Genomic DNA, 13,792 nt, shown 5'->3' on the forward strand with positions numbered 1-13,792 from the left:
TCAATGTGGCGTCGAATGAAATAAGACTTGCACTTGGTGGTCGAACTTCTCCGAATAGGGGCCTCTCGGCCAACGATGCCAAACGCTCATTTCCATTTTTACCGTGATTGAAACGCTGCGGGCTGGCTGCTCGTTCTAAATTACCAAACTGCAATACTCGGAATAATACACCCCTTTTATGAGTCACATAAGACAGAATTACTATTACAACTAATTTCAAAAGGTTTCTTGATACTGTCTAGGGTACTATATGCCAGCGCTATCAAGTGCTGTGTTCTTACATTTAATAAAATTCTTTTCGCAAATGAAAAGCCTTTTGCATCAATAAAAAACGATGGTAAGGCTGGAAATATTTGCCTTTCGTACTTAAACGCATCACCATCTTTGTTCATTCCCTTAAAAAAAATTTTCATGAGATCCAACTTGATGTGCAAGGGCGGGAGCAGAATCTTTTTAGGATCTACTAGTGGTTCACTCTTAATGTTCTCTATACCTGGTTGAAGATATTTTCTGGTGGTCCATTCACGTTTACTCTAATGAGATGCACGAGCTCGGCTATCCCATTCACAGAAAAAGCGGCAATATTTGCTATACCCTAACTGAATACCTAATAGCAGTGCAACCACTTTCAAGTCACCACAAATCTGCCATTGAGAGTCATTATACTTGATGGCTTCTAGTGAAATTTTCATGTTTTGGTATGACTCATATGCACACTATGCCCAACTGGAATAGAAGGAAGCTCAATACGAATATGTAAAAGCACTGCTTTTAAGCTCAACTTTGATGAACCGATAAAGAATCTCCACTCATCAGGGCTGCAATTAATTCTGAGAGCCTTCATTAGACCACTTATGTCTACACATGCCACAAGGCTATCTTGCATGTTTAAAAAAAAGGAGTGAATTGTTGCTCTCTTCTGCGGTAGTATGAAACATTTACATTGCTTTCCAGAAAATTGCGCTGCTGCAGTCTTGCTGCTAAAATCTCAGCCTCAGCTTTAGAGAGCTCCAAATCTCCACTGAGATCACTGAAATCATTTTGAGACAATTTTTGTGGATCATCAGTTGATGATGTGTTTGGAAGAAGCTCTGGATCTTGTGATGTACATGGTTCAGGACGTTCAGAATCCCCATCAGAAGTAATCTCGTACTCTGTCGGTGGTACAGGTATTGGCAATCCTTCCCCATGTAGAACTGGACGTATGGTAGATGGAATGTTAGGGTAGATAACTGTCCGCTTCTTCTTCTTAGATATTCCCTTCGTGATAGGAGGAATCGTACAAAAGTAGCAGTCTCTGACGTGGTTAGTTGGCTCAGGCCAGATCATGGGCACTGCAAAAGGCATTGAACGTCCTTTCCCATGCATCCAATTCCTGAGGTTGCTGGCAAAAATGTTTCAGATCACAGGTGGAGCCCAGGGTTTATCCTGATCACCTATTTTGCACCCAAAATAACAACTGTAAGCTTTTTTAATCAATGGCGTGAAGCAAATGTAACTTCTCCACACACATAGCAAAGTGTGATAGCACTGTTAACACAAACTCGTGGCATTTTTGTTCACTTCAATAGCAGTCAACTTGAACAACTGGTAGTTAATTTGGAAACAAATGTGCAAAAATTATTACATGCATTAATAAAGTCACTGAAATTGAAGAGGAGGGAGATAAAAAGATCAGTAAAATTGGTATCAAAATGTTTATATCCAAAATATTGCACACAAGTAGGACTAGGGACAGTAATATAATCCACTGTTACTAGTTATTATGACTTTGACAACCCATTATAATATTGGATTTTAAACGTAACATAAACATCCATATAGAATTACCTCACCGTAATGAAACAGTGTATAAGGAAAAATAGAGCTAATTTTGAATTGTCTTTGTGATATTCGCGATCAACACATTAGAATTGATAGGAATTGGCTATTTTCATTCGATTTATATTTTCATTGTTCCACAGTGTAATCAAGAAATATAGAAGACGGGGACGAGTTAATCGCAGCGAAGCCTGTGCACGAACTCTGTGAATGCATTCGACAGTTCGTGCAGTACGGTATTTGACGAAGGTTGTTGTGGAACCGAGTAGTGCGGCATTCCGTGAGGTCGGATAATAAGCCTGCAGGACTTCGTCTGAGTGCTTACAGTCGTAGTGGATGAGTAGTTGGGCGGCTCGAAACTGGTCAAAGTGTCACTGTGATCAAAGTAAGGGGTGCGTCCAAAAGTGACATCTCGTAACTAAAAGGGGCCGCTGAAGGTGGAAATGTAATGTGAAAGCATGCCGGTACTCGCACACGGAGCACAACATCGCACGAGGATTGATACGTAGCCCTAGCGGAAAAAAGACAGACATCTCACTACTGAGCAGATCGCTGCAGACCTTGCAGCAGCTACCGGTACACGTGTCTCTCCCGGAACCATTTCGCGGCGATTAAATCAGGCTGGTTTGTATGCTCAGAAGCTTGTGAGAAGCATCCTAATTCAACAATGGCATCGTCGCGAAAGAGTTTATTAGGATGAGCGTGTTGGTTGGGGTCATGAACAGTGTTTAGGAGTGGTTTTCCGTGACGAATGTCACTTCGCTGAGGCAAGTGAGTCTAGCCACCAGTTAGAGCGGACAGAGAGGGGAACACGTTACACGCCGCAGTTTGTTCATGAACATCATCGGTATGGTCTAGATGTTACGGTGTGGGCAGGCATTATGCACAATGGTCGAATACCGCTGGTTATCTTTGAACGAGGTGCCGTTACATCACGGCGATATTGCAGGATCATGTCCGTCTGTTTAGGGGTGCCGGCGGGTACCGATCTTCTGTTTATGGACGAGAAAGCCCGCTCGACAGGGCTGCTGAGGTGTCGGACACAGCTCAGAGGGAGATATCGAACGTATGGAATGGCCTGCGTACTCCCCGGACCTAAACCCTTATAGAGCATGCCAGGGATATTTTTAGCAGACGTGTTTCTCAACGAACGTCCTCTCCCCGAATTGTGAAAGAACTGAAAACCCCCCTGTTACAGTTTGAGAGCCAACATGAATAACAGGAGCAAAATGCATATTAATGTCCGACGAGGGCATATTCCTTAATAGACTTCGTTATCGATGTTTATGTTGGGACCTACGTCGAACATGAACATTATTTGTCTGTTATCCAGTTTTTCATTACAAATATATCACTCCATTTCTACTACGTATGTACTGTGATTTCGTCCATCATTGCCTCAGATTGTTCCTGTCCAACAATTCTCTGTTCATTAACAATTGTCAAACAGTGTAGCACAACATATCAAGGGGATAATTACCTATCTTTTGAGACACAATAACTGATTATATCAAAAGTGGCAATTTTAGAATCTTGCCCCTTCTTGTGAAAAATTTCTGCTGAGCCCCATGATCGCAAGCTAGACACGAAAGAGAAATCGAAAGCGCGAATGACCAAAGTATCCGCGCATCAAAGGAAGTTGAATAATTCGACCTACAGTAGAACTTATGCCCATCGTATTCTGGAGTTCTCATGAACTGCTGTTCATTTCCGTACGGGCAGAACCATATGACAACACTGCCTGATCTAGGTTTTTGAATTGTTTCTATATCCGCTGTAATCGCAATGTGTGGTTCCGAGTGCCTGCTTTTTTCCTAAGCTTGAAGACATGACTGAGCGATAGAAGATGAAGCTGATACAGATGCTCCTATTGCCCAGTCGGACAAAACATATTTCACTGAAGGTACTAGAATGTTGGAATATTCGATTAAATGTGATGATCTACAAGGGGACTATAAATTTTGTATTTTTGTCAGACAGAGATATTTTTTTTAATTTATTCGTATACGAGGGACTTGCATAATTAACATTGCAAATGTTTCTGGGGCTCTTTTGGTTACATCTGGGTTTATCTCTACCACTAAAGGGCTGACCCAGTTCATGGCACCCAATCCAAGTTGCAGATTGCCTATCTAACGGCTTTCAGGGATAACAAAAATTTGCTTTTTAATATTTCGTATGATTATGGACCGAATTAAAAAAATTCAAATTGCTGTCATTACCTACTTTACAGTTACGTTATAGGTTCAACACAACAAACACGTATCGCTATTAGAAACTGTGTATAGGTCTTGAGGCTGAGGAACTCACCACGTGCAAATGTCCAGACCACGAGTATATTCATCCAGTGTTCGAGAATGAGAGAGCTTTGTGATTTGCAACAAATTTTACATGTAACTTCAAATAGTTACGAAACTTTTTCTCGCTGACACTCCCAAAAAATGATGGAAAGGAAAGAAGTTTATCCTTTACTATATTTTCCCTGTTCTTGTATTAAAACTGGCGCACCAGTCCTGATGTTATAATTTATTACTTTTTTATTACTAACTGTATTCCCAACACATTTTGCATACAGTATCCAGGCATACAATTGAGTGTTCCTGCGAAATTAGTTCATTGTACGACACACGCTTCAGGAGATACGACGTCATAAACACTGAGATACGTAGAAAGCTCGCAAATTAGCCATCCATTATTTGATAACACAGGCCAACAAAAAATTTTTGAAACATTTCTGAAATCCAGTAACTTATTTTGTGTGTTGAAGAGCGATGATCAATCAATGGAAAGCCATTTTCATGTATCACATGAGGAGTATTAAACACTGTACTTAATACAGTTCTTTACAACATGCTTTAAAGATGCAGTTCTTCATTTCATGTGAGATATAAGACCCGTATAATGTACTAAACGGGAATTAAATACGTATTCTTTTGCACTATTTCCATAGAAGACAGAACTCAGTGCACAAAAATGAAAAAAATAACCCAACTTAAGACTTATTCTAACACATAAAATTCATAGAAAAAACGCCAAACTCAATCCTTTTATTCACTTACTTGAACAAGTCAATAGTACTGCTGCCGTCCGAATGAAAAACTTCTTGTAGTAATGTACAGGACTCTCACGTTGCAGCAATTAACAATGGTCCGCCATCATGGATGCACTCCATCACCTCTGATTCCTCCTTTCCATGTCTTTAATGTCTAGGTGAAACCTCTCACTCTGTTCTTCACTTATTGCCATGCGTTGGAAACTTGTCTAAATGTGAATGAGTGAAGTGTACCTTCTGACTTACGTTGCACCTTAAGTCCTTAAATTTTTCTAACATGTTGTTCACGTATTCCACATAGTTTGAATAATTCTTATTTCACAACAACTTTTTAACCACTTCTTTGAAACCAATCCAAGCTTCCTGTTCTTGAGTCATGCAGTCTTCAAAACTTTTAGCTTTACTTAGTTCCATGATCTACGGTCCTACAAATATACCCTCTTCGAATTTTAGCTCCAAGAGCAAAGGCAGCTTGTTGGTTAAGTATTTAAAACCATTGCCATTTTTATCCAAAGCCTTTTTAAATTGCTTCATTAGGCCCAATTAAATATGCAATAGTAATAGCAAAATTTTCTGAGAATATAGCAAGCTTTTCCTGTCAATGTTCTTTGATTCTAGAAACAGGACCTACATAGGGAGAAACGATGACCGTGATAAAATGAGGGAAATCAGAGCTCGCACGGAAAGATATAGATGTTCAATCTTTTCGCGCGCTATACGAGATTGGAATAATAGAGAAATGTGAAGATGGTTCGATGAACCCTCTGCCAGCCACTTAAATGTTATTTTCAGAGTATCCACGTAGATGTAGAATATTTCATTCCTTTGTTTTTCATGTTGGAGCCTTTTACTTCGCAAATGCAGAAGTAACAATCATCTAGGTGGTTCTTTCGTCAACACCACAAAATTGGAACTCCAGAACTAAGGGCCTTAATGCCCCTTTGAACATTTTCTTAACTTCGAAACAAAAACGCTTCACTTTCTGTGAGGGGTCCCCTTGTTTCACGCCGGCCGGAGTGGCCGTGCGGTTCTGGGCGCTACAGTCTGGAGCCGAGCTACCGCTACGGTCGCAGGTTCGAATCCTGCCTCGGGTATGGATGTGTGTGATGTCCTTAGGTTAGTTAGGTTTAATTAGTTCTAAGTTCTAGGCGACTAATGAACTCAGAAGTTGAGTCGCATAGTGCTCAGAGCCATTTAGAGCCTTGTTTCACTCCAAAATAAGCAAAATAAACACTTTTAACAAATGAGGTCATATTCTGTCTCTGTGTGATGCTCGTAAAACGTCCACAATTATAACAAAATTACCTGGACTGTTCAGATATTTTCTCCTCTGCATTGTTACAGCTTAACAAATAAATCAAAATAAAATAGTTCACTTAAAACTCTTCTATGTACTCAACACTAGCCGAGTAACATATATCTGAAAAGACACGGTGATGCAAAATTACTTTCCTTGAATTGGCTGCTTACTTTGATTCAAAATTCGTTCTTCTGGGATTTGGTATATTTAGTTTTTAATGGCATTTGCATTACAAATACCAAAATTATAAAAAAACTTTATGTGATACAACAAAATTGATATTCTTGGATTCTGGTGAACGAAGTAAAAATAAAACAAGTGTCGTAATCAAGAAAGGAAAATCAAGTTTCCCCTGTGTAATGAGGACACTTAGCGACTTCCAACATAACATAATTTGAAACTTTTTTGAACTTTATCTCGCTTACATAATGAAACTCAAATAATTCACACTAACTCATCTGTAAGCTAACCAGAAGTTTAAAGATGTTTTACACATTGGAGGGGTTCACTGGCTGTATCTAAGATACTTCCACTGCTGGGGTACAGCTTTCCAGCTGCAAACAAATTTGCATCCCCACTGCGTCAGACGTATGGCATACTGCTACAAATAATTATAAAATAATAAATATTTATTGTAGCTATGTAGTACTAAGTGTTAAATGCGTGCTGTTATCTACGTGCTCATACCATTGTTTTGGTGTTTCTAATCCCTTGTTTCCTTTTGAACGTCTAGTTATTGTCCTAAATCTTCACTACGCACTCTGTCTCTTAGCGTTAAGTCGAAGTAATGACCTCAGGAACCTCATCTCAGTTGCTGCACTTCTTCGTACATCTACTTTTCTTAGCATCCATTTCTCATTGCCATACATAAGAGCAGTCTTAACCCCCACGTTGTGTAGTCTTACTGTTATCTCTTTCCCCATACTTCTGCCAAGATACCTGAAACCTACAATTATGGATAAAGGGATGCAAAGCGAAAGGTTAGGGCTCCTGTACCATCGTGTGTAATTCCCTGTTACTACCTTGTTGACACGAATACCTATGAAACAGATAGGCTTTTGGCAATCGCAATTTCAGTTAATTACAGCACAGATTGAGTAAGATGACAGATCTCAATAAAAGGGCAATAAAACAGGTAGGCCTTGATTAATAAGAGTTTCAGCCAACACAAATTATGAAATAGCTCTTAATTTAATTATAAGAGAACAGGCAGGCCTCCAATAACAACAGCTTCAGTTAAGTAAACAAGAGTTTGATTTGCCTCCTCACAAGGGGTGTACTAGAAGGCTTATAAGCAGGGAGCAGAAGACTGCACGAAATAGGCCAAGAAAGGTTACAACGAGAGCATTGACTCTCCAAGTCCTTTTCGTTAGATACAGACTGACAAAAGAAACATTAAACAGCTAGGTTAATTACGTGAAAGCAACAGTAACTAGCCAAACAGTATACCCGGGTCACTGCAAGATACCTCCTCTACAACGACGGCGAAACGCCCGAAAGAAAACTATGCCGCCAAACCCAATTACATCGCCTCAGCAATCGTAAATTTTGAGACCGAGGCACCTCATAAGCCAATATAATTAACAGAGTGATGACGTCTGCAGTGCCCGAAGGTTTCTCGAAACCAGCAACCGGCCGTACTACAAGAGAAAGGGACTTATCTGGTACTTCCTGGCAGATTAAAACTGTGTGCCCGACCGTGTGGCTAAGCCATGTCTCCGCAGTATCCTTTCTTTCAGGAGTGCTAGTTCTACAAGGTTCGCAGGAGAGCTTCTGTAAAGTTTGGAAGGTAGGAGACGGATACTGGCAGAAGTAAAGGTGTGAGTACCGGGCGTGAGTCGTGCTTCGGTAGCTCAGATGGTAGAGCACTTGCCTGCGAAAGGCAAAGGTCCCGAGTTCGAGTCTCGGTCGGGCACACAGTTTTAATCTGCCAGGAAGTTTCATATCAGCGCACACTGCGCTGCAGAGTGAAAATCTCATTCTGGACTTATCTGGTGTTCGTAAGACGTTTGCCAAGGAGATCAGCTAAAATCCAACCATCCGGGTAGGAGGAGGGCGGTTCCGGCCACAGCATAGAAGAAACACGTTTATCGCTCCGGCTCAGGAAACACCGTCGTGTGACACAGCTTAAGATAAACAACCAAGGCCAATATCGACTCAGGATAACCAAACAATAGCCACAATTCAAGGAACCAACTGGTAGTGAAATAGATCAGCTGAAAATTGCAGTGATCACAACAGGCCTATAGGTATCAATAAGAAAATAACCGTTAAGACCTCAAGATCCATAACTTAACTGAAGTTCATGAATCGAAGCAGAAGCTTGCCAGTTCCAAGGGGCCTAGAGTTCAGTACAGCAAAACTGGCTTCAACTCTCTCATCGGTGTGCCACGTCCCAGAGCTGGCTAGTCAGACTACGCATGATGACGGCACTCGAAGTCAACCACGGATTCAAATGGGCCCACAAATATGCCCATCAACCACTCGCCGGACTCCGTGCCCAAGACGCTTGCGCAAGTGCTCGCCGTACTCTCCAGGCGGAGCCCTGACGCCGTCGTCCCTGCTCCGTTACCACTCCCCAACTCGCCACGCCACAACACGCCTCGTCCCCGTCAACAACCTCGAGCAAAGATATTAGTGGCGTCAAACCAGAGGGACATCGCACGGCAGATCGAGCTAGCGGCGCCAGGAATTCGAAAGACGACGCCAGCAACCCAGCCACGGCTCAGTACCTAGCATTATATTTCTGCAAATTTTGAACCACATCTGAGTTAGTTTTGTGTATTGACATCTCTGTCCCGCTATATACCGACGGAAAAAAATGGCCCACCAGGAAGAAGTTGTGCGACATGAATGAAAGTCTGTAGGCGTGTTTCTACATCTGAAAGATGACATCTACTCATACTTTGCGCCTATTACATAAGAGTAGAGCTAGTAACATCACTCTTGCTTTAAATACGTGATTTAACGGTCATGAGCGTTAGTTATCTGGTGAATTACGTGGTGACTTAACGTGGTGAATTGATGTTAGTCAAGAATGCCTTTCAGACGACGAAGATGCCATTTCAACACCTCATTGAGTTTAATCGAGGTCATGTAATAGGGCCGTGAGAAGCTGGCTATTCCTTCTGTGATATTGCAGAAAGACTTGGCAGGAATGTAGCTACTTTACATGACTACTGGCAGCGGTGGTCACGGGGATGTATGGTCGTAAGAAGACCGGGTTCCGGACGGCCACGTCACGCTACCGAGAGGGAAGACTATTGTGTTGGGCGCAAGCCTCTGGTGCATTGTACTGCATCTGCAGGAGCAATATGAACTGCAGTTACCAACCACAGTGACACAAAGAGTTCTTACAAATCGAATACTTCAAGGACACCTCCGTGTCAGGTGCCTTGTAGCTTACATTCTACTGTCCCCAAACCACCGCCGTTTGGGACTTCAGTGGTGTCAAGCGAGAACTCATTAGAGGGCAAGATGGAGGTCTGTCGTCTTTTGTGATGAAAGCTGGTTCTGCCTCGATGCCAGCGACGGCCGTGTGTCGGTTAGGAGGAGGTCAGTTGAGGGCCAGCAACCAACCTGTCTACGTGCTAGACATACTGGACTGACACCTGAAGTTACGGCATGGGGTGCGATTTCGTAGGACAGGAGGAGCACTCTCGTTGTTATCCCACTCACCCAGACTGGAAATTTGTACGTCAATCTCGTGATTTGACCTGTTGTGTGCAATTCATGAACAGTACTCCAGGCAGTGTTCTCCAACAGGATAACACTCGTCCACATACTGCTATTGTAACCCAACATGTTCTACCGAGTGTCTAAAAGTTGCCTTGTGTGAGCGTGTGGCTGCTCTTCTGTCATTCTGCGCAACGGATTAATCTGAGATGTACCCTTTACCCTGTGGCTCCTGCAAGATGCAATTTCCACCCCCACACTACTACAGAAGTCAGACAGACGCTTCTAACATTCTAAAGAGAAATGCCTGAAAAACTTTCAGCAATAAATATCTTCTGGAGTCGTCCGCTGTAAGGAAATGACACAAAAATTCACAAAATTTCTTATGTAACTAGTGGGATATTTGGGTACTGGAGTAGTGCTAGTTAGTGTAAGAAAAACGTGAAACTAACGAAAATTATTATTTATTTTTCAAAAATGCTGAGAAATCACAATGGCACTTTTAGTTATGAATTGAACAAGTTATTTCCGGGTTCTTTTCGGAACGTGAAGTTACCTCTCAAGGATAGGTTTCGCTAATGAAATTTCTATACAAAGTTTAAGATTGTTATTGACTTGGCAGAATGGCTGAGAGCCGCACCTACTCAACTTGAATAATTATCCGTTAGAATGTTGCTTGGTACGGTCGAGGCCGTCGCGTGTGAAATGCAGTGAAGTGTACTGTTGTGGAGGAAATATGGTGCTCGCAAGAGCTGTAGCGCACAATACCGTAAGCTGCGATGACTGCTGTGTGCGCCCCTCGCTGCTGACAGATAAGATAACTCTTGTTCTATCTGGATTGACCTTCGCCAATCAAACTCTCCCTATGCCTTGATGAAGCCAAGGACTGCTATTCGCCCCTAGTCTAACTATTGGCGTGGTACACCGGTCAGATAACCAGTCCACCGCGATGCCACACAAAAATTCGCTCGCAGGCGTTTAGCTATAACTCTTCCTCGCTCTTTGAGTACACGTACGAGCGCGCATGCTGTCGTTACGTGTTCTCGCTCCAAGAGCGACAGCGGAACGGCCCCTCTCCACGCCAGACGTGAAGGGGTATCTCTTTCGGTCTCTTCCATTACTCCTTCAGCTCAAGGCATCAGAAATATCGTCTGCCAATCAGCATTGCTCTTCTAAAACTGGAGAATGACGTTTCGTTTAAGGCGACCAATCCGGAAATCTGTAGCATCGACGTTTGGCGTTTGCTGTCTCCCTGTGAAAACATCTGAAACTGCATGCTCTGTTTGTAAAGAATGCATAGGCTGCTCGCTCCCACACAATGTAGCGGAATTTGCTTTTAAACCGAACACGGGGGCGTTCTCCCCTTTCACTTGGGCGAACGCTGTCTGCTCTATGGGCGGTCGCGCGCCAACATAGATAGGTTGAGTCGTCCTCTGAAGGGACCGGCCCCCTGGCGTGCGGTTTGCGTCTCCCGAACTAAAAGCTCCTGTGACAGTCGTATCTGGAATGTATGTGTGTACGCCAGCCTCGAGTGTTTCAACCACGGTGCGCTTATTTGTTATTTGCATATCGTTTACATGAATTCATACAACACTGACTTTATCTTATCGAGTTTGGGTTCGAATGAAGCGTCTTGATGTGCGGAATATGGCTGTGAGGGCGGAATATGTAAACAATGAAGGTCAGGAGACCACGACATCTTACACTTGGCCTGTTCGATCAACAGATCTGTCTCCAATCGATCACATATGGGACGTCATTGGAAGACAACTCTAGCTTCATTGACAGCCAGCATTAACCGACCAAGTGCAATAGGCTTGAAACTCCATCTCACAAACTGACATCCAGCACCTGTACAACACAATGCATGCACATTTGCAAGCTTGCATTACGCGTTCTGGCGGCTACACCGGTTATTTATGTACCAGCATTCCACATCTGCATTGGCGTATCTATTGCTTACATTAACCTTTGATGTTGCAGTGTTTATCACCTAAATATGTTACCTATACAAATGTATTCCAGAAATTTCATTACTCTACATTAATTACTTTTTGATGTTGCTATTTTTTCCGTCAGCGTATGTAAAGGAATTTACCTGTTGTTTATCGCTGTTATTGTTCTTTTTTATATGATCCCCTTCCATTGCCACCAATTTTTTTTTACGTATACAACCATTTGATAATTTTGTAAAACATTCGAAGCTTTCACTGTCTGTTAGGAGAACTTGGTCGTCTTTAAATGGACTTGTGCCCTTTTAATAATGTCTAAAATGTCTTTGATCTGGAACAGCACTGCCGGCTCTCTGACAACGAAGCAATGTGCGGATGCAAAAAAACATGGTGTCAATTTGACACTGCGGAAATTTGACCTCTCAGGTCACATTCCTATATTCAGGCAAAAAAGTAAAAATCGGTTACTAATTTGGACTCGTTGCTGGCTGTATGATTATCCGCTTCACTGAAGGAATAGGAAGCGAAGGGGAAAAATTAAGGCATCCTGGGTATGTTGTACCTTGAGCAGTACCGAAATACACCATCGTCTCAGTCACAAACGCACAATTCGCTTGCTTGATTCTATGGCTGTTAAGTGTTGCTTTCCTTTTCCTTCTTTTTGTTGCTGTTTCTTGATGCACCAGGTACAATTTCTATTCCACTAGAGTTGCAGACATGAATGGTTTCTTACACGTGATTTAACTTTACCACTGGATGTGATGGTCTCGGCTTCACTACTTTGCTGCTACACTGTGCAACAAAATTAAAGGATAACTTTTTCGAAATGCCGTAACTGTCTCACATTTCGACGCAAAATTTTGAAATTTGGCTCAAAGGTACCGACAACCTTCCTCCGTAATAGTGCAAAAGCTTGACGACCTGCGACGCTTCAAACACTAAGCTGTCGAAAATGCGAAAAAAGGTCACAGTTCAAAAATTCATGCGAGCTTTAAAGGGGGGGGGGGGTAATGATGTCACGTTGGCACCTAATTTCACCACTTTTCTGCCCAACGCCACCGTGGGCGTGTCGCACGATGGGAAGGTCGTCAAACCCCCTGTTACCCAAAATTCACTAATCCTTTTGCTGTTTCTGCGATGGAGGTCAGAACCGTGACATCCAGCATTGGGTGGGCGAGCTAAACGTTTCAGACACACCGTCGTTCACAATCGATATAAAGTGGCCTCAGGGAGTGGCATAAAGTGCGTCAATAAAACCAACCCCTCCCTCGGGCGTTGATTCCCACACATTCCGCTCTGGAGAAGTGCTACCTCTTGGGCGTTTAAACCTTATTCTAAGGACATCGTGGAGCCGCAACCTCACTAAACGTGATGTCATCCCTTTGAAGTGTAGCGCGACCGCAGTTTTTTGTTTGGTGTACTGGCGTGATGTCATCCCTTTGAAGTGTAGCGCGACCGCAGTTTTTTGTTTGGTGTACTGGCTAGAACTACTAAGTGCCGTTCAAAACCATTTGTCGAAAGCAGCGGACCGATATTTTGCCTTTTCAGCGCTTCTGCTACGCGGTGTCCTGTGACGTGGTCACGAGGGCGTCTGCTACGTTATCATTTGCGTGAATAAAGCGGCAAAGGATCCCTCTAAGAACCCGCCCTCTTCCCATTTCACAGTTACACAACACCTCGGTGCAAAGCATCTACCTTCGCTGAGCACTTTAAAAGTGTACCTACCGGAAACTTCGACACCAGTTTAGTCTCGCAGCTGCTCTAGCGCCTGAAAGTAGACACCCCGTACCTAAGGGTAGTCGAAGGGGTTGCCTAACTCTCAGGCATAGAGGAGTCACGTGGCTGAACGAAGTTTCTAACTGGTACATTTTTAAAGTGCTCAACAAGGATGCGTGGCTGATACCGAGGGTGTTGCCGAATTGGAGTGTCTTACAGGGACCCTTTATTCACGCACATTATAAGGTAACACCACCCCTTTCCCCGTTATCACGC

At 42.9% G+C, this 13,792-nt stretch overlaps 1 protein-coding gene across 1 annotated transcript in view; it reads left to right on the forward strand.

Annotated features, from left to right (window-relative positions):
• The window catches only part of LOC124792524 (G-protein coupled receptor Mth2-like), a 617,551-nt gene that overhangs the window by 6,539 nt on the left and 597,220 nt on the right, over window positions 1-13,792 (forward strand). The gene's annotated exons all lie outside the window — the stretch shown is intronic.

The sequence above is a fragment of the Schistocerca piceifrons genome, chromosome 1 (assembly GCF_021461385.2).
Source record: "Schistocerca piceifrons isolate TAMUIC-IGC-003096 chromosome 1, iqSchPice1.1, whole genome shotgun sequence".
Taxonomy (NCBI): Eukaryota; Metazoa; Arthropoda; class Insecta; order Orthoptera; family Acrididae; genus Schistocerca; species Schistocerca piceifrons.